Here is a 21,173-nt window from a genome sequence, read left to right as displayed (position 1 = left end):
ATAACTTATAAAAGATTATTCAGGCATTTTCTGACAGAACCACGTATAGAACCTTGAGGACTTAATAAGCATGCTTTCCACAATACTATACTACATCTGAATCAGAAAATTGATGAACCACTAAATAGATTTTATTTCTCTCTTGTTAGGATATTCTACAACACCTGCAGAAATGATAAACTTTTTCACATCGCCTATGCTTAGTCCTTTCTGAGGCAACAAGTCCACTCATCTGAAACAGCATTAGTAATTTGAAGATAGTTACAGTTCCTTACTCACTCACCTCTTCTCAAAGCTAAGTCACCCCAATAAATCATTGCCATAGGCAGTAGCTGTATTTCTTCCTTTTTTTTTTTTTTTTAAATCCCATGCATACCTGGGTGTCCTATTATTTTACAGGATCCTAAAACAGTCTTGCCCTTTGTTCAATGCAGTTGGTATCCCACAGGGCAGATTCTATTTATAACAATGGATTAATAGTAGTATATTTTTTGTTTATACTCATAATCCATTTGTATTTCATCTTTCAAATTAAGAAAGTCACACCCTTTTTGCATTCATACTAAAAATAAGGACTAACAGTACTCACCCACAGGTGAGTAACCTCTTCTTCTGGGCAGAAGGAATATTACACTTCCCCTCCCACGTTTGGTTTGGTGCAGCCATGTGACTAATTCCAGTTGAGGAGGTTGAGCATGCATGTACTATATCGTTTCTGGATTCAAACTTTTCATGGATTATATGTTACCCTTCTACACTATTTTCCCTTGTTATGTCAACCAGGAGACCACACAGGTTCCAGAGGGTGAAGCCATGGTGTAATGGAGTTACTATCTTCCTGGATCCCTGAGAAGATAGATGGTCTAGAGAGCTGTTACTATCTATGGCAGATTTTGCATGGGTAGGAAGTAAAGCTTTGAGAAAGGAGGTTCTTTGTTTCTACAGCATTATTCAGCTTATCCTGACTAATTGGCATGAGTCAGAATATTTAAACTTCTCTTAAGATGCTTTTAATATTTACATTAAGAAGAATGAAGTTTGATGATTCATTTCTTTAGTCACATTCTAATATGATATCTATTTGATTCCAAGAAGTTTGCTAAGTACTAGGAATCTTGAAATGAACAGAACCCAACTTTGACCTGTAGTACTTCACAGTTTAGACCAGAAAACAAACAAAAGTATAACAGAGAGATAGATGATAAAAATAAGGCATGTACTCGGCACCTTGGATGAACCAAGAAGAGATTTAACACTGCATGGAATGTCAATGTTGCTTTATAAGAGTTGACATTTGAGCTGAAAAAAAGGATGAACCTGAACTCTCCTGTTGAGCAAAAGTGGGCTGAGGACAAAGCATGGAAAGAAAATAGCATGTGAAGTGGCATAGTGTAAAAAAACAGCATATATTAGCAAAAATTTTCTGGCATGGTAAATTAAGGACAATCATTAACGATGAAGTCAGAACAAGAGGTAAGGACCAGATCATAGAAGGATTATGTGTCATTCCATGGAATTGGGTTTTGGATCTGTAGATCCAAGTTGGCACACACGTTTTACCTTGTCTTTCATCTATAACAGATTGCAGCATATCCCTGAAACTCTCTGCTAAAATGGATTCAGACTGTGTTTATACTTAATTTATAAAGTCCACTCTGGGAGAGTAGAGAGGTAGATACATGATTGAATCTTTGCAATGAATTAGCATCTATAAGGTTCACATAGGAGTAATTCTGTTACTGAAGACCATCCACAAATACCCAGGTTTTCTATTTCTTTGTCTCATGGAAAAATAAAAAATCAACAATATCCAAACACACACAATTAACACATGCACAGAATTTGGTTAACTGTTGCATCATTGAGATGAGAGTGTGAGACAGAATTTAGATCTGAAAACAGGAGACAGAATATATCTTTCTAAAAATAATAAATAAAAATAACATAATCCTTTTGGGCCTGAAGAAGCTTCCTCCCTTCTTTTGGTCATGCAAAGAGGAAATGTATTTATTTTAGAAAAAGTAGATTAAAACAAGAAACTTCAAATAAGAGCATGGAAAAAATGCAAATCTAAATTCCACCATTCAGGAGTAACTGTTATTAACAATTGGGGTCCTCGTTCCAGATAGCATTCCATGTGTAGTCTCAGAGAAAAAATTGACAGATGAGTGGTTTGGGGATTAATGTGTTTCAGAAGCAAAACTTATGAGGTTGAAATTCCATTATTGGCTATTGCATATTTATTTACAGGAAATGCTACTATTTTATGGGACATTCCTAGATGGACAAACCTAATGGCTACAATGGAGGCAAGAGAATGGCCACAAGCTGAAGCTGTGGTACCTACAATATATTCATTACAGTTTCAAAAATTGTTAGTATGATTTGCTTTTTGTCCAGTCACACAGCTGATGGAGACAATAACATAATCAGTGCCTGACCTAAGGTAATGTTGACTGTGTGGTACAGATCTCTGTCATGGCCCATTGGTTTGAGATTTGTCTTCAAATACAGAAAATTTATTTCTGAAAGACAGAAGAAACATTTGTCTAGGGAAATAATGTCTTTATTAACATTTTGTTAAACCCTTAGAAACTATGATACCATACCTTTATCATGTTTCCCTTTATAAACATAATCTATAAATATTGAATCTAAAATAAAAAGCCTGAATCAGAACTCCTGGATGGCTCAGTTGGTTATATGGCTGACTCTTTGATTTCAGCTCAGTTCATGAGTCCAGGGTCCTGGCAGTCTGTGCTCAGCAAGGAATCTGCTTGAAATTCTCTCTCTCCTTCTGCCCCTCCCACTGCTCTTGCTTTCTTTCTAAAAATAAACAAATAAATCTTTAAAATAATAAAATAAACTTTAAAAATCTGAATTACTTGAGCTGACCAATAATTTGATTACATCACATAATAAGTGGACTTCTCTGATTTTTAAATTTTGTAAATTATTTGGGATGTTATTATTCACATTGCATTCCAATAAATGTTACTGGATTCCCAGTTTAATCTTTTCTTCGGGGAAACCAGTGCTTTCCAACTCTCCTTCTATATCTGGAAATCTGAAAGTAGAGTACACAAAAACTGCAAAAAATTCAAAAACAGTGATCAAGAAAAGGGATAGAATGCCCCAGGATCTATCCTGGCAACCAGAAAGTTCAGAGACCTTTGATTTTATACATAAAACTATTATAAGAATGACTCACACCAGAGGATTACGGCACTTAAAGAAAAAAGAAAATCAATGTTTAGAGATCTCAAGGAAAATTACATTAATTTCAGACAGCAATTTCCAAACATTCAATAGTTCACTGTCATAATTCATTATTAAACATCATATGACTCTAAGCAGACCATAGTCAGTTGAGTTATATTGTTACATAAAAATGTAATGGAAACAATTATTATCTATTTTCATACAGGACTATAAAGTCACATATACTAAAAAATGTTTGATAGTTCATACTTAAACAGTGTCAGAGGAAGCATAAGAACAAAGAGGCTAGGAGGAAATGTCAGGGTGAATGAAAACCACCTAGCCATGACTGACATTTGTGTGTTCCCCATACACATCTTCATTTAAACGGGCTAGGGGAAGAGGTGCCAATCAAAGGCTACATTGCTTTTATGTATGACATCTTCCCTAAAGAAAATAATTCTGGATTGTTTCAAAGGGCTATCCACTAACTAGTAAGAAGAACATACTGTATCATATATTTTACCATTTAACACAAAAGCTGCAAGATTCTTGACAGGGATTTACTGCAGCTGGCATCTCTTTAAGGTCTGCAATATGACACAAATTTACTTTTCTAATGCAACTTGAGTAAATATATGTCTGGTAGGAAATACTTTACCTGATGGGCATTCCAATGAAAAGAAAATTATTTCTAAAGTGGGAAGAACTTAAAGTGGTCAAAGAAATAATGGATATATATACATATATATATATATAATAAGCACCCCCAGAAAACAATAAAGATATAGCAGCTGCCAAGAGAAAATCCAGAATAGAATAAGTTGTGTTTATAAATTAAAAAAAAAAACATGATGAGAGTCTTAATAGATTTGTTTATTTGGAAGCTATAAATGCCAAGAGAGGGTTTTTTGGGCACTTGTATATTTTTGTTTGGGAATAGAAATATTAACAGTAATGGGGTGAATCACAGAGGCAAGAAAAACCTACAGTCACAAACCTGTGAACTGTATAAAGGCATATAAACTTCACAGTAAAAATTCAAGAAGTGTGCATTCCAAGATGAAAAATGATAAATTTAATCTCAAGGTTTGATTGGCTTCAAATTGATGGTATGGAAGGAAAGAGAAACACTATAACAGACTAGATACAAAGTCCCAGCCATCCTAGTGCCTAATCCGTAATTCAGATGGCTGGGAAATTGACTCTCCAGATTCACAGCATTGACTGGAGTGCAATTAATTTCTGATCTGCTCCTACCCTGGAGGGTAGGTGCAGGTGTAGGTTCTCCCCAGACAAATTTCCCATTCAGAGGAATCTTTGAGGTCACAAAAGTTATGCTCCTGGACTGAAGAGGAAATTGGGCAAGCACTCAGAGGATAAAACAAAACAACAGAGGAAAATAACAGATATCCTTCCAAATGATTGAATTCCAATCAGTTTCTGCTTGTGCTGCTATACAATACTCTACTCACATTTTCAAAGGCTTTTCACAGAAGCACTAGGAATACAGCTCAGCGTAGATATTTAAAACAAACGTGATACTAACCATAGAGACAATTATGATGATAAAAATTAGTCTGGTACCACTCAAAATTTTGCATTTTAACAGAACTTTTGGCATTCAAGACATATTTTAAATTAGTATTTTATTTCATTTTATAACAACTCTATTTGGAGGAAATCTCCAAACAAATTATTCTAAAAAAATCAACCTATGAAGATCAGAAATTAAGTCCCTGGAATCCGAGAGTAGCAAAGCATCCAGTGGATTATGCTACCTGTTATATCTTCTCAAAATGTTTCCTATTAACATGGCTAAAATGACTGAGATTTATCAATTTAAATAAATCATTTATTAAGAGTCTAGTATATGTAAGACACTGTGCTAAAATCATGAATATGTAGAAATAAGGAAGAAACAGTTCATCTCAAGGGGAAAAAAAGCACAAGAAATAGTTCATTTCATTATGTCCAATAGGGAGCTAATAATGCAAACATATAGATTAAAATGGAATATTAATGTGTCTGATGGCTGAGGTAAAAGTTATAGAGGTAAAGTAGTAGGAAGTGACAGTCACTCTGTCAGAGTAAGGAACAGCATTTCCTGGGGATAACATTACTTCCAAATGGCAGTTAATGTTTTGGAATCTTTATAATCAATGGATATTGATAACTTTTCTGTTTGATAACTCATTGAAGTTTAATGAAAGTTACAACTCAACTCAATAAACATGTACTAAAGACCCCCCTCCACGTTATGCCAAGAATTATGAATGAAAGCAGAAAGCAGAAAGAATTATGAATGGAAGTTATAGAATGGAAGGGGATGTAAACACATAGCAGGAAGGTTTCAATACAATGTGGCAATGTATTGAATAGCATAGTGTGCTCAGGGACTCCTTAACTTTAGTCCTTAAGCTCCTTGACCTGAGAGATCATACAGAATGGGGGCCAGAGAAGCTTCTGAGAGTATGATAGTTGAGCTGGGTACTAATTATGTAATAGGATTTAGCCTGGGGAAAACAAATAGCGGTGCTTGTTTGGAAGGGAAAAACGATGGGAGGGTATGGTGGTTGTAAAGAAAACATTCCAGAGAGGAGAAACATAATCTTGCAGGGAATATGAAGAAAAAGATGCTCTATGGTACAGGGCTGGAGGAATGAAGGATTGATAGGTTATTGGCTGTTGAAGGACACAGTCACCTTAGTGTTTCCAAAAAAAAAAAACCACTTGTTATATGAAATTTGTTTTGAAAGGAATAGTATTTGAGAGAGGACAGTAGATAGAAGGCTATTTCAGGGATCCCAGTGAAAGGTAATGAAGACCTGGTTAAGACAGATGTAGAAGCAATTGAGAGGAAGAGCAGGTCCAATAAATATTTTGATGATAAATTGATAGAATGCCTTTATTGTTGTGAGAAGGTAAAAGTTTATGGCCTACCCAACTTGATGATTTCACATGGCAGTAATTTAGTGGAATAATAACATTACTTCCTTGCTTTAAAAAATAAATTCTACCTATAGAGCATGATTATAAAGGTGCTGTGTTTCTCTCATCCTCTGTAGCCAAAAAATCTATATATGTATGTATATCTATGACTTTAAACTCTCTCTCTTCATATGTCTCTGTTCTTCTCTTTGCCTCCCTCTACTCTCTCCCCCTCTCCTCTATTATCTATCTACCATCTCTCATCTCTCTAGCATCTATTTCTCTATTTCTATCTCTGCCTTCTTTGATTTAAAGCTTTATGTTATTGTCCCTCAAACAAAAATGCAATTATTATTATTATTATTAATTTGTGCTATGCTAGTCACCACACAGTACATCATTAGTTTTTGATGTAGTGTTCCATGATTCATTGTTTACATATAACACCCAGTGTTCCATGCAATACATGCCCTCCTTAATACTCATCTCCCATTCAATACATTCCCCACACTCCCTCCTCTCTAAAACCCTCAGTATGCTTCTTAGACACTAAAGATGCAGATGTAGTAAAAAGAAGGGCTATATGCACCCCAATGCTCATAGCAGCAATGACCACAATAACCAAAATGTGGAAAGAGCCCAAACGTCCTTTAACAGAAGATTGGATAAAGAAGGTGTGGTCCATATATACAATGAAATATTACTCAGCCATCAGAAAGGATGAATACCCAACTTTTCCACCAACATGGATGGGACTGGAAGAGTTTATGCTGACTGAAATAAGTAAAGTAGAGAAAGTCAACTATTACAAGGTTTCACTTACTTGTGGAACAAAAATTCTAAGAGCCTTGTTATCAGTTATTTTATTAATTATTTTTATTAATATAAAATGTATTATTTGCCCCTGGGGTACAGGTCTGTGAATTGTCAAGCTTACATATATCACAGCATTCACAATATGACATAATCTTCTCAATGTCCATAACCCAACAACCCTTAGCAAACCTCAGTTTATTTTGTGAGATTGAGAGTCTCTTATGGTTTGTCTCTCTTCTGATGATTTCATCTTGTTTCATTTTTTTCCTTCCCTACTCCACAAACCCCCCACCCTGCCTATCAACTTCCTCATATCAGGGCATCATATGATAGTCTTTCTCTAATTGACTTATTTCATTCAGCATAATACCTTCTAGATCCATCCACATCATTGCAAATGGTAAGATTTCATTTATTTTTTTTATTTCATTTATTTTATTTTTATTGATGGCTGCACAATATTCCATTGTGTGTGTGTGCGCGTTTGTGTGTGTGTGTGTGTGTGTGTGTGTGTGTGTGTGTGTATCACATCTTCTTTATCTGTTCATCTGATGTTGGACATCTAGATTCTTTCCATAGTTTGGCTATTGTGGAACATTGCTGCTATGAACATTTTGGTGCACATGCTGCTTCAGATCACTATATTTTCATCTTTAGGGTATATATCCATTAGTGCAATTGCTGGGTCATAGGGTAGCTCTATTTTCAATTTATGAGGAACCTCTATGCTATTTCCCAGAATGGCTGCACCAGCTTGCATTCCCACCAACAGTGTAGTAGGGTTCCCTTTTTTCCACATCCTCATCAACATCTATCATTTTCTGACTTGTTAATTTTAGCCCATTCTGACTGGTGTGAGGTGATATCTCATTGTGGTTTTGATTTGTATTTCCCTGATGCAGTGATGCAGAGCACTTTTTCATGTGTCTGTGGGCCATCTAGATGTCTTCTTTGCAGAAACATCTGTTCATGTCTTCTGCCCATTTCTTGATTGGATTATTTGTTCTTTGGGTGTTGAGTTTAATAAGTTCTTTACAGAGTTTGGATACTAGCCCTTTATCTGATATGTAATTTGCAAATATCTTCTCCCATTCTTTTTTTTTTTTTAAAGATTTTATTTATTTATTTGACAGAGATCACAAGTAGGCAGAGAGGCAGGCAAAGAGAGAGAGGGGAAGCAGGCTCCCTGCTGAGCAGAGAACTGGATGTGGGGCTCAATCCCAGGACCCTGAGATCATGACCTGAGCCAAAGGCAGAGGCTTAACCCACTGAGCCACTCAGGTGCTCCCTCTTTTTTGATCTTAATGAAGTCTGAATAGTTCATTTTTGCACTTGCTTCCCTTGCCTTTTGCCATGTTCCTAGGAAGAAGTTGATTCAGCTGAGGTCGAAGAGGTTGCTGCCTATGTTGTCCTCAAGGATTTTGATGGATTCTTTTCTCATATTGAAGTCTTTCATCCATTTGAGTCTATTTTTATGTGTGGTATAAGAAAATGGTCCAGTTTCATTGTTCTGCATGTAGCTGTCCAATTTTCCCAATACCATTTGTTGAACACTCTGTCTTTTTTTCCCATTGGCCATTCCTTCCTGCTTTGTCTAAAACTAGTTGACCATAGAGTTGAAGGTCTATTTCTACACTCTCTATTCTGTTCCATTGATCTATGTGTCTGTTTTTGTGCCAGTATCAAACTGTCTTGAAGACTAAAGCTTTGTGATAGAACTTGAAGTCTGGAATTATGACGCCACCAACTTTGGCTTTCTTTTTCAACATTCCTCTGGCTATTTGGGGTCTTTTCTAGTTCCATATACATTTTAGGATTATTTGTTCCATTTCTTTGAAAAAGAAATGGTGGCATTTTGATAGGGACTGCATTAAATGTATATATTGCTTTAGGTAGCATAGACATTTTCACAATATTCGTTCTTCCAAGCCATAAATAAGGAACGATTTTCCATTTCTTTGTGTCTTCCTCAATTTCTTTCAAGAGTACTTTATAGTTTTCTGAGTACATATTCTTTGCCTCTTTGGTTAGGTTTATTCCTAGGTATGTTATGGTTCTGGGTGTAATTTTAAATGGGATTGACTCCTTAATTTCTCTTTTTTCTGTCTTGTTGGTGTATAGAAATGCAACTGATTTCTGTGCATTGATTTTATATCCTGACACTTTACTGAGTCACTGTATGAGATCTAGCAGTTTTGGAGTGCAGTCTTTTGGGTTTCCACATAAAGTATTATATCATCTGCAAAGAGTGAGAGTTTGACATCTTCTTTGCTGATTTGCATGCCTTTCCTTTCTTTTTGTTGTCTGACTGCTGTGGCTAAGACTTCTAGTACTATGTTAAATAGCAGTGATAATAATGGACATCCCTGCCATGTTCCTGACCTCAGGATAAAAGCTCTCAGTTTTTCCCCAATGAAGATGATACTCACTGTGGGTTTTTCATAGGTGGCTTTGATGATATTGAGGTATATACCCTCTATCGCTACACTATGAAGAGTTTTTATCAAGATAGGATGCTGTACTTCATCAAATACTTTCTTTTAACATCTATTGAGAGTATCATATGATTCTTGTTCTTTCTTTTGTTAATGTAATATATCACGTTGATTGATTTGATTGATTTGTGAACCAACATTGGAGCCTAGGAATAAATCCCACTTGGTCGTGGTGAATAATCTTTTTAATATACTGTTGGATCCTATTGGCTAGTATTTTGGTGAGAGTTTTTCCATTTGTTTTCATCAAGGGTATTGGTTTGTAATTTCTCTTTTTTGATGGGGTCTTTGTCAGGTTTTGGGGTCAAGGTAATGCTGGCCTCATAAAATGAGTTTCAAAGTTTTCCTTCCATTTCTGTTTTTATGGAACAGTTTCAAGAGAATAGGTATTAATTGTTCTTTAAATGTTTGGTAGAATTCCCCTGGGAAGCTGTCTGGCCCTGGGCTCTTGTTTGTTGTGAGATTTTTGATGACTGCTTCAATCTCCTTACTGGTTATGGGTCTATTCAGGTTTTCTATTTCTTCCTGGTTCAGTTTTGGTAGTTCATACCTTTCTAGGAATGCATTTATTTTTTCCAGATTGTGAAATGTGCTGGCACATAGTTGCTCATAATATGTTCTTATAATTGTTTGCATTTCGCTAGAGTTGGTTGTGATCTTTCCACTTTCATTCATGATTTGGGGTCCTTTCTCTTCTCTTTTTGGTAAGTATGGCCAGGGGTTTATCAATCTTATTAATTCTTTCAAAGAACCAGCTCCTAGTTTCGTTGATTTATTCTATTGTTCTGGTTTCTATGCTATTGATTTCTGCTCTGATCTTTATTATTTCCCTTCTCCTGCTGGGTTTAGGCTTTCTTTGCTGTAATTTCTTCAGCTCCTTAAGGTGTAGGGTTAGGTTATATATTTGACACCTTTCTTGTTTCTTGAGAAAGGCTTGTATTGCTATATACTTTCCTCTCAGGACTGCCTTTGCAGTGTCCCACAGATTTTGAACAGTTGTGTTTTCATTTTCATTTGTTTCTATGATCTTTTAAAATTCTTCATTAATTTCCTGGTTGACCCATTTATTCTTTAGTAGGATGCTCTTTAGCCTCCATGTATTTGGGTTATTTCCAACTTTCCTCTTGTGATTGAGTTCTATCTTCAGAGCACTGTGGTTTGAAAATATACAGGGAATGATCTCAGTCTTTTGGTACCAGAAGAGACCTGATTTGTGACCCAGGATATGATCTATCCTGGAGAATGGTCCATGTGCACTAGAGAAGAATGTGTATTATGTTACTTTGGGAATGTTCTGAATAAATCTGTGAAGTCCTACTGGTCCAGTGTGTCATTTAAGGCCTTTATTTCCTTGTTGATCTTTTGCTTGGATGATCTGTCCATTTCAGTGCAGGTCGTGTTAAAGTCCCCTACTATGATTGTATTATTTTTGATGTGTTTCTTTGATTTTGTTATTAATTGGTTTATAGAGTTGGCTGACCCACGTTAGGGTCATAGATATTTAAAATTGTTAGATCTTCTTGTTGGACAGATCCCTTTGAGTATGATATAGTGTTCTTTCCCTTCTCTTATTATAGGCTTTGGCTTAAAATCTAATTGATCTGGTATAAGAAACCATACCCTTGCTTTCTCTTGATGTCCATTAACATGGTAAATTGTTTTCCACCCCTGCACTTTAAATCTGGAGGTGTCTTTGTGTCTAAAATGAGTTTCTTGTAAACAGCATATCAATGGTTTTTGTTTTTGCTTTTTTGTTTTTCCATTCTGATACCCTGTGTCTTTTGATTGGGACATTTAGCCCATTTACATTCAGGGTAACTATTAAAAGATGTGAATTTAGTGCCATTGTATTACCTGCCAGGTGACTGTTACTGTACATTGTCTCTGTTCCTTTCTACTATACTAATTTTAGGCTCTCTCTTTTAGGCTCTCTCTTTGCTTAGTTCAATATTTCCTGTAGGACTTGTTTGGTGTTTGCAAATTCTTTTAATTGTTGTTTGTCCTGGAAGCTTTTTAACTCTCCTTCTATTTTCAATGATAACCTAGCTGGATACAGTATTCTTGGTTGCATATTTTTCTGGTTTAGTGCGCTGAATATATCATGCCAGTTCTTTCTGGCCTTCCAGGTCTCTGTGGGTAAGTCTGCTGCCATCTTAATGTTTTTATCATTTTATGTAACAGATTTCTTATCCTAAGCTGCTTTCAGAATTTTCTCTTTGTCACTAAGACTTTTAAGTTTTACTATTTGATGATGGGGTGTGGACCTATTTTTATTGATTTTGAGGGGGATTCTCTGTGCCTCCTGGATTTTGATACTTGCTCTCCTTGCCATATTAGGGAAATTCTCTACTATAATTCGCTCCAATATACCTTCTGCCCCTCTCTTTCTTCTTTTTCTGGAATCCCAATTATTCTAATATTGTTTCATCTTATGGTATCACTTATCTCTTGAATTCTCTCCTTGTGGTCCAGTAGCTGTTTGTCTCTCTTTTGCTCAACTTCTTTATGCTCTGGCATTTGGTCTTCTATATCGCTAATTCTTTCTTCTGCCTCATTTATCCCAGCATTAAGACCTCCACTTTTTTATTGCACCTCAATAATGGCTTTTTAAAAAAATTTCAACTTGGTGAGATTTCTCCAGAAAAGAATTTTATTTTTCCCAACATGGTTTCTCTAACTTCTTCCATGCCTTTTCCAAGATCAGCCAGTGCCTTGAGAATTGTCATTCTGAAATCTAGTTCTGACATTACCAATGTCCATATTGATGAAGTTCCTAGGCATTGGTACTGCCTCTTTGACTTTTTTTTTTTTTTTGGTGAGTTTTTCTGCCTTGTCATTTTATCCAGGTAAGAATATATGCATGAGAGAATAAAATACTAAAAGGATGGCAAAGACCCCAGAAAAATTTACTCTAACCAAATCATAAGAGACCCAAAACTGGGGGGGAGAAGAAAGGGGGAAAATAAATGAAAATAAAAATTAAAAAATAAAATTATATATATATACATGTATATATATATACATGTATATATATATATAACTGGTGAATAGAATAGAGGTCCCCACTTGATTTTGGGTGTATTCTGGTCTCTTAGAAGAAACTACCTCTCAAAATTTTAAATAAAGAAAAACTGTATATATATACATATATATATATATATATATATATATAAAGTTTTATATATATGTTTAGATATATAAATATATATTTATATATAATAAATACATATAAAATAATTGATAATATATCATATTATAATATAATATATAATATTATAATATATAATTATATAATATATAAATAATAAATATATATATTTATATATATAAAATTTTTATATATAAGGTTAAATACAATGAAGGAGTAAAATCTGATTATAACAATGAAGGTTTACAAAGATTTCTTTTAGAAAGGTATTGTTAAGATAAGCTAGTTAAAAAATGTTAAAAGAGGGAAATTAAGAAAATAGAATAAGAAAAAAATAAATTAAAACAATTTAACTTTGTAAGGCTAAGGATCATGGGGAGAAAGCCATGAATTGCTTTCCCCTATCTCTGGAGTTCCATTGTTCTCCTTGATTGGTGGGCTTGGTCTTGGCTGGATGTTCTTACTGATCTTCTGGGGGAGGGGCCTATTGCAGTCAGTATCAAAAATTTTTGCCTGAGACAGAATTGCACTGCCCTTGCCAGTGGCCAGGCTAAGTAATCTGCTTGGGTTCACTCTACGTACACTTTGCTCCCTGAACACTTTCTATAGAGCTCTGGAGGATGGAATATAAATGGTAGCCTCCTAGCCTCTGGCCTAGAGGAGCCATGAGCTCAGGGTCCCACTCCTCAGTGTGCCCTCAGAGAAAAGCAGATAATCCCTCCCATCTCCCTGGTCTCTGGCCACACTCCATGCTCACTTGGCTTGTGACCGAGTGTTTCTATCTCTGGCACACAGCCCTGTTTGAAGTCTCCAAACCTAGCAGATTCCTGCTGTGTGTTCCTGTGCCACAACTCCTGGAGGAGGAAGGAGGGTGTCTCTCTGGATCTGCCATTTGTGGGGTCCCTGCTTGAAGAGCACTGGCTTGACTGTGCCTTGGATCATGGTTTAAGGTGACCATGATCTGACAGCTCACTCCTCAGCTCTGTCTCTGTAGTCGGCTTACCTGCTCTGATACTTGGGAGCTCTCCCACACTCAGACTCCCCCAATTTTTCTGTGACCCTGCAGAACCTGAGACCATACTGTACCCACGAGGGCTTCACCTCCACTTAGTCTCTGGAGTGACTGTTCCTCAGTGGAACAGGCTTCTAAAAGTTCTGATTTTGAACTCCACTGCTCCACTGTTGGGTGAGAGCTGGCCCCTCCACCTGTGGTCTATCTTACTGTTGTTTTGGATTCACTTCTCCACATGTCTTACCTTTCAGAAAGTGGTCAATTTTCTGTTCCTAGAATTGCTGCTCTTCTTCTCTTCTATCTCCTATTGAGTTTGGTTTGATAATGGTGTGATAACTATCAAGCTGAACTTCTGGGTCCTGATGTATTTCAGTCTGCTACTCCTCTGCCATCTTAGAAGCTGCCATTGTTATCAGTTTTAAGCACTGAGGCATAAGCCTAAAATTTTGCCATTCCTTGATAATATAAGGTAGTCATAGTTTCAGAAGCTTTGCTAGTTTTGTCTTAGTTATTAAAGTATTTCTCCTTTCTCTTTTTTTTTAAAAAGATTTTTTTTTGAAAGTCCTGAAAAAAGGGAAAGTCATTCATAAGGATAGAGAGTATCCTTGCTCATTATTAATCCCTTCAGTATAAGTTTCATTATTGGTACTTATTTAAAGGTTGTGTTAGTTCATATTCCCCTGGGAAGCAGATGCTATGACAGAGTTAAGATTGCAAAAGGCTTACTGATACAAAATAAAGCAAGAAGAAGCATAATTTGGTATGTAAACTGCCCAAAATATTATGCAGATCTAACATCTGTAAAAGAAAATAAAGGTAGGAAAAGAAGACATCAGGGTGGTGGGCATCCCAATGTGCAGAAAAAGAGTTCTACTAGGACAGAACTGGCCAGACACTACTATCTCCATACTCCTCACTCAAGGGCTGCCCAAAGAGAGTTTTGCTTGAGTGTTAACGCTAGAGAGATTTTTAACTTCTGTTATTTACCCTATTTATGTGATTCCACATCTCCAAACACATTTGGGGAGCAAGATTCCCCAGCATATTAGCAAGTCTTCTTTTCTGAGGATGATATTGAAAAGAAATTTTGGTGGGATGAATAACCTTTCCAATACTGCACTTGGTCACATGGCCTGACCTCTCATTCCTCTACCTATACTACATTCTAAATTGCCCTTGCCCTCATATATTGTCTCTGTTGGTATTGGATGTTTGCCTAGTGGTGTGAGCGATACCCTCATTTTGGAACAATGTGAGTCTAGTAACCATTTTCTTCTCAGGCTATGGTTGCAACACTAGTTTATTTCACATTTCAGAAACAGAAGTGCAAGGGTCACTCAAATTGATAACCTGACTTCCACACGTACTCCTTTCTGCAGTCATTCTGTATTACCAGTCCTACCTCATTCCAGGTTATCAGGGGCAATTACCTTGACATGATAGTGATTACTCTTCTTACTTGAAAAAACTCTGGTAAGGTCAACTGCCCAAGACCTTTTGTCTTTTCTCATTTTTTCTTGGACAGACTTATTAGAGATTTATCAACTTTCTGATCTTTTAAAAGAACCAAATGTCATTTTATTAATTTTTGCTATTGTTTTCTTGTTTCTATTTCTAATGATTTCTGAACTTTTTTATTCCCCTTCTCTGCTTCCTATATATTTTATTTGCTCTCTATTTTTAGTATTCTAAGGTGAAAACTCAGGATTTTAATTTTAGAGCTTCCTTATTTCTGTTATATATACTTAATGCTATGAATCTCCCTTTAAGCACTGCTTTAAATGTATATCACAAATATTAATAAATTATATTTTATTTTAATCTAATTCAAAATATTGTTTAAATCTGTCCTAAAATTCTTTCTTTACAAGTGGTTTTTATGGAGGTGTGTCTAACTCTCAAATTGTTGGGTATTTTCTAGCTATCTTTCTGTTATGATTTCTAGTTTAATTCCACTGTAGTCTGAGAACATACTTTGCATCATTTCCACGCTTTGCACTTGTTAAAATGTGTTTTGTGTCCCAGAATATGGTCTATCTTGATGGATGTTCCACGTGAACTTGAGAAGAATGTGGTTTATGCTTTTTTTGGATGGTCAATTCCAAAGATGTCAATTTAATGCAGTTTATTGATAGGGTTTTTCGAATCATCTGTTTCCTTTTCACTGATTTTCTGCTTGATCTGTCAATTACTGACAGAGATTATGAATTTGTTTCTCTTTTTAGTTATGTTTTTGCCATGTGTATTTTGAGATTCTATTGTGGAGTATGAACATGGTTAGAATTTTTATGTGTTCCTGGAGACCTAATTTATTTGTCATTATATAATCACTCTCTGTATCTCTTACAATCTTCCTTGTGCTGAAGTATGCTTCATATCAAATTAATATAACTACTTAAGCTTTCTTTTGATTGGTTTTACCATGGTATACTTTTGCCTTTTCCTTTATTTTTAACTTATCTGATTCTTTATATTTAAAGTGGTGGACTTATTATACACAACATGTAGTTGATCTCGCTTTTTTAGAAAATTATATATTTTTTATTAATTTCTTTTAAGCGTAACAGAATTCATTGTTTATGCACCACACCCAGTGCTCCATGACATACATGCTCTCCATAATACCCACCACCTGGCTCCCCCAACCTCCCATCCCCCACCCCTTCTGATCTCACTTTTTAAACCACTGTGACAATTTAGTTTTTAATTGATATGTTTAGACAATTGATATTTGAGATTTTATGATTATTGTGATTACTTATGTAGTTAGATAATATGTACTGTCTTTAAGACTGTTTTCAATTTGTTGCATTTGCTCCTTCTGAATTATTCATAATTATGTTCAAGGTTTAAAATTCAATAGGTCGGGGCGCCTGGGTGGCTCAGTGGGTTAAGCCGCTGCCTTCGGCTCAGGTCATGATCTCAGGGTCCTGGGATCGAGTCCCGCATCGGGCTCTCTGCTCAGCAGGGAGCCTGCTTCCCTCTCTCTCTTCTCTGCCTGCCTCTCAGTATACTTGTAATTTCTCTCTGTCAAATAAATAAATAAAATCTTTAAAAAAAAATAAAAAAATAAAATAAAATAAAATAAAATTCAATAGGTCAATTTCTGTCGATGAGGATGGGGTGCAGCCATTTTTTTTCCTAAGTAAGTTTCTGTCATATTTATGACACAGGGTGCCTGCATTATTCAACATCAATGATAGCTAGCTGAGTGCCTGTCAGTTAGCAAGTCCTTAGTAAATATTTCTTGAATGAGAAGTGAGTATATAAAGAACAAATCCTGGAGAATAATGTGAGGAAAGTAACAAAAATATAAAGAGGAGACGAGAATCAACATTAGTAACATTAATAATGTTTTAAAATAAAACATTTACTACATGCTACCCAATATAAGTAGCACACATGCATTGGGTCATTACAAAATATAAAAAAATATATATGTAACTGAGGAATGTAAGTTTTGAAAATATTAAGCAAACTTCTCAGGGGCTCATTAGTTGTAACTTTCAGTACCAGGACTCCTTCTTGGGTTTTATAGACCTCCAAAGATCAAACCATATTTCCACAAAAGACATGTTCCCGGATGCTAAAATACTGTTCACCAGGAGGTGATTAACTAGACATCCATCCTTAAGCCTGTCATTAACTCATAAGTTTAAGTGCACAGACTTTTTAAATAAGCCATATTTATCAAGGAATGTGCTTCATTTACTAACTCAGGTATTTGCTTTCAAGACAGCTTTCACCTCCAAGTTTTTTTTTTTTTAACTTTTTTTTTCCAAGATTTTATCTATCCATTTGACAGAGAGAGAGAGAGATCACAAGTAGGCAGAGAGGCAGACAGAGAGAGAGGGGGAAGCAGGCTCCTGCTGAGCAGAAAGCCCGATGCGGGGCTGAATCCCACGACCCTGGGATCATGACCCGAGCTGAAGGAAGAGGCTTTAACCCACTGAGCCACCCTGGTACCCCTCACCTCCAAGTTTTGAGTAGTTTTCTTGAAATCATCCTTCATTTGTCACTAGAAACCTGGTTCACCTCAAGGGGTGACATAATGCACCTCAAATATATTACTGTACATTAAATTCACACTTCTGATGTTTTTTGGAAAAAAATATGTGTATAAATATTGTGTCAGACATAAAATATTTGTTCAGCTGGCCAAGTGAGTAAAATATTTATTTCTAGAGGGGGAAGAACAGCAGGCAGGAGGAAGACATACAACAGCAATAAAAGTTGTCTCCCATGAAAGGCTTCATTCAGATTGCATAAATGTGGCCAGAAACAGAATAAATTTTGTATAGAAATAAGTAGAGAGAGAAAAGTGTTAACATTTTTATCTGAGAATTGTATACTACAGCACTGTGCTGACATCTTCCTGTCCATCAGCAGATTTTTGGCTTTCCCTTGGAAAACATCTGGAAATGTAACAGTGAGGAACAGAAGAGAGAAATAGAACTGCTAGGCTTTTCTAATCTTAGAATCATGTCTGTGATTAGAAGGGAAAAGAATTGTGTTCAATGCAAAAGTATTAAAGTTAAAAAAAAATTGCCCATGCTTTATCAGTTCTTATTTTCTGGGCTTATTATTGCACTTACAACCTCAGTATTCTTCTTATCTATAATAGAGAAAAAAAAAAAAGTACTTTCAAGATGGCTGTGAAGGACTCAATGAAGTAACACTTGGGGAAACCACCTATTATAGAGAATGGTGCTCTCTTTTCCAGGGTTTTTTCTTCTCAATACTGGGAAAAATGTTTTCAAAGCAAAACTGTATGGCATTAATGATGAATAGCACATATTTTCAAAGTACTATCTTCATTGAGCGATTAATATGTATTCTGAAATGTGCAGATAGCCCCAAAGATTGCCTTCATTTATTCCCAATTGCTAGTTTTCATGACCTTGCTCCATCCCTTCCTAGGGAATATGGGCTACACCTAGTGACCATCATCTAATGAATAGAAACAATTACGGGATGTCACTTTCAGTTTTAGTTGATAAAAAACCGTGACTTCGGTTGCTTATCCTCTCTCACTCTCTAGCTAGTTTGTTGCAAGGGAAGCCAGATGCCATGTTTTGAGCTGCCCAGTGGGGAGGCCTCTGGTCAACACCCCATGATGAACTGATAGTCTTACCCAATAATCTATGAGGAATTGAATCCTTCCAAGGACCAGGTAAGCCGGGAAGAGTGGATGCATCTTGGAATCTAGTTTTGAGATAACCTCAGCTCCAGCTAACGCAGTGATTGCAGGTTTGTGAGAGACCCTGAGCCAGATCCATTCAGCTAAGCTGTGCCCCAATTCCTGACCTATAGAATCTGTGGGACAATTTATCCATATTACTTTAAGCCATGATATTTTGAGATACCTTGTTACATAATAATTGAGAGTTAATTCAACTCTTCTTGGTATCATGAAGATGTAAGGGAAATCGAAGATACCAACCTACACATGTATTTGAAGTGCTATCATGACCCTAAAATGTTGCTAGACCACATTTCTGGGTATATATGTTCTTTATCTTCAGAATACTAAAAATACAAGAATATGAAACTGATGGAGCATTTGTACTCCTAGTAGAAGTAAGGCTGGTTATAATGGTATCAGAATGAAACAGTAAGCTTGTTATCTGAGGTATGGTAACTGACTTTATGTCATTCATATATATATATACATATATATGTCTGAAATGCTCCAAATTATTTTCATTTTGTTATTTGTTTTTGCTGCTTTGTTTCCTTTTAAAATTCCTTTATTGAAAATGATTGACCTGTAAAAAGCTGCATATGTTTAATCTGCACAACTCAATGAGTTTGGGAATAAGTATACATCCATGAAACCATCACCACAATCAAAGTCATAAATATCCATCACTTCCAAACATTTCCTCCCTTAGTCATTATTTTGTGTGTGTAGGAAAAACATTTAACATAAAATCTACTCTCTTAGCAAACTTTAAGTACACAGTAGTATTGTTCTAGTTACTAAAATGTACAATGGATCTCCAGAACTTACCTTTTTTGAAGCTTGTCAATAAAAAAAATCATCAAATTTTGTCCTACAAATAAATACCAAGTCACATAAGCAATACAACCTTTGGCAAAAACAATAGATTCTTATTCAGCCACAAAGGCAAATTATTTTGATTGTTTTTGTGTGTGTATATGTTAATATATATGTCTGTGTAAATATGTATATGCATGTGTGTGTTTAATTCTGGTGGCAATCACTGTAGCTCTAATAAGCTTATGTCTCTCTTTTTAACATTGGAAAATAACTGTTGACTCTGGGAATTAAAATAAAATTATTATGTTAGAAGATTATTATAGAACAGTGTTTTATATTATGATATAATGTACTCATCCCAGAACTATTATTTTAGTTGGTTTATTTATGCCCTTATCAATTAAAAATATGATAACTTATCATTAACTTTGAAAAAGGCTGAAGATATTTCTTATAAAACATCAAAGTAGGGTGGGAAATTCACAGAGAATTAAGAAGTCCCCCAAACAAACAAACAAAAAATATATCTTTAAAAGATAAAAAAAAAAAAAAAAAAAAAAAGATAAATCTTTTATTTTAGGACATGATAACATAGCCATGCTAAAGGAATTATTTTATATTATATACTTGATTTTTTTCTTACTTTTCCTTATAGTTTTTACACTTGTTTATACACTCGTCCACCTCTAAACAATGTAATTTAGTTTTATAGGTTCCGTAACTTTATGTAAATATTATATGTGATTTTTCAACTCTTGCTTTTTTTTATTTTATTGGTAAGATCCATCCATGTTTTTGCAAGTAGGTTGAGTTCCTTTTATTTTTTCATCATTTTCTTTTTGTGTGCATACCACATTTTATCCTTTTTGTTCTTTAAGGACATGTAGATGAGGAGTCTCAGTATCTAGGCCTTATGGATGATTTTGTTTTATGTATGTCTTGGTGTTCAAGGTCATGAGTTTCATTAGGATATTACCCAACAATTGAGTTATTAGGTGATAAAACTTATGTATATTCAGTCATATAATGCTAAACTATAATCCACAATGGTTGAATCAATTTAAACTCCTCCAGAAGTGTTGATAATTTCTATTGCCATATGAATTCCTCAATAATTGGCATTATCAGAATTTATTTTTATTATTTAAAAATATTTTTGCCAAAAAAATATTTTTGCCAATCTGTTTGTGGTGTTATTTACTTATAATTTTAATTATTATTTCTCTTTATAAATGTGGCTGAACACTTTTTCATGTGGTTATTGTCTACATTGCAGAAGTTCACAGGAATTCTCCCTTTAGCAAATGACTGTTTATTGATGCCATTTAAAGTCTTTTGTCCAAACAAATCCCTGTATTTTTTTCTTTCATAACTATATTCACAATCATTTTTGTTTTATGTATGTCAATTTTTTTTTACTTTTAATGGAATCCATAATTTATCCATCTTTTCCTTTCTGTTGTACACTACCACTGCATATATCCAGTGTTTATGTGCATCCCTCTATTCAGGACTCTTCAGTCTGTTCTGTTGACTAATTTATTTATTCCTGCGCCAATATTATTT

This window comes from Mustela erminea, chromosome 8 (assembly GCF_009829155.1).
Source record: "Mustela erminea isolate mMusErm1 chromosome 8, mMusErm1.Pri, whole genome shotgun sequence".
In the NCBI taxonomy this organism is placed as follows: Eukaryota; Metazoa; Chordata; class Mammalia; order Carnivora; family Mustelidae; genus Mustela; species Mustela erminea.
This window is presented reverse-complemented; position numbering follows the sequence as displayed.